Below are 1,894 nucleotides of genomic sequence, written 5' to 3'. Positions count from 1 at the left end.
GGGTTCTTGCCCACAGCGTGGACATATTGGACAGGTAGTTAGACCCCACCGATGTAACGCACTTGCCGTTAGGACAGCTCCTCGACCGAAGCCGATTCGCAGCTACCCAGTGTCTCCTCTTACTGGTATCAAAGCCTGGCAACTTCTCACCAAGCTTAGAGGAGTCTAGGTCCCCGCCCCCACGAGGGATTGAATTCGTCCAAACCGACTTCCATCTCGTATGTGCAGCTCTGTCCGTAGTCATGGATTCTGCGTACAAGGGTTGCCGGGACTTATTTCGGCTCGAAACGGGGGCACCGTCCATTATGCGCATGAGAGGGGTATCCCCATTCCCTCTCTCTTTGATCTTACTCAGCCAGTTTCCTGTAATCGTCTCCCTCCGGACATCGGGGGGCTGGATCGCTGCCATTATCGGGCCCCATTCTGTCTCGTGGATCTTTACCTTGCAGTGGTGAGGGGGCTTGAGCCACACGGGAGGGCAAAGGTGTAAATCCCGGTCGACCGTCACGAGACCATCCCGGGTATCGAGCCAACGAGCCACATGAGCTGCTCGCCCCGGTGTGTGACTAAATTTGATTCAACCCGGTGCCCGAATAGCAGCCCTATCCCAGGCGCCACACTATTATCTACAACGGAGCGCAACTTGTATCACTCGCATGCCATGAAGAGAGAGAGGGAAGAAGAAGAAGAAGAAGAAGAAGAAGAAGAAGAAGAAGAAGAAGAAGAAGAAGAAGAAGAAGAAGAAGAAGAAGAACGACAAGAACAGCAACAACAACAATAACAAGAACAAGAAGAAGAACAATTCTAAGTTAAGTACATATCGTCTTATGTATGGGGCAGCAACTAGGACTTCATATAGATGTCACTGGGCAGCAAACAATTTTATGGAATATTTGTTTCATGCAACATAATCCCGAATAAACTTCGACCAATGGGCTTCGTGGCCGCGAAGGGAAAACATCATTACTTTTCAAATAAAAGTAAGAAAATTACATGCCATTTACCGGTTCAATTTATATATATTTTCATTTGCAAGAGTCAATTTTTAAAAAATATATCTACTTCCTTAGCTCATTACAAAGTGGGGGAAAAATCAGATCAACAAAATTAAATAGTTTAATCAACAAACCCAATTCTGGGTAAATTATAACGCTGGCTTTGAAGACAAAGAATCCCAAAAATCAAAGTACAAAATCTTTTCTGTCCAAAATCTACCCGCTATCGGTGAATGGTCACAAAAGGAAATGATTTTCATTCTTTGATCTTTCTCCTTTGTTCTCCAGACATTATAGTAACTATGTAGTACACTTTATTGATTTCTTACTTAGTCACCGTCTCTTGGGCAATGTTGTCGTACAAAACCCCTCTATTATATTTTGACCACTAAGCTTTATATCATTATAGCATGATGTGGTTTTGTGGTCTGGGACACTCGCCTTCGGATCGGAAGATCCTGAGTTCGAGTCCTGCTCTGAGCGGCGCATAGTTGAATCCTTGGAAAAAGTCTCTTTACTCAGATTCTCTAGCCGTGCTCAGGTGTAAAATGAGTACCGTACCTGGCTGTTAACAGCGTTGTTATTGTCGAAAGAAAAATATATGTATCGCCTAACAGGCGTCATGTCTCGTCCTTCATAGGTGTTACTAAGCTACGGACCCTTGTAAAGTGCTTTGAGTCCGCGTTGAGTAACTTCAATTTTCAAATAATCAGGAAGCAATTCTTCGAATGGTGTGTAGTATGCCATGGGCTGAGTTTGATTCGCTGTAAGAAAATCGTTGTCTTCCTGGGGTTCAGTGTGAAAGCATATTATTGTGACTGCGTGATAATTTGTTGAGTTTTAATTTCTTCCAGGTTTAATGGGTTTTTTATCGAACTGTGGTTGCTCATTGTTCTACT

The sequence above is a fragment of the Berghia stephanieae genome, chromosome 3 (genome assembly GCF_034508935.2).
Source record: "Berghia stephanieae isolate SIO BIC M18660-M18661 chromosome 3, UCSD_Bste_1.3, whole genome shotgun sequence".
NCBI classification, from domain to species: Eukaryota; Metazoa; Mollusca; class Gastropoda; order Nudibranchia; family Aeolidiidae; genus Berghia; species Berghia stephanieae.
The sequence above is the reverse complement of the archived record's forward strand: the minus strand, read 5'-3'. Positions refer to the sequence as shown.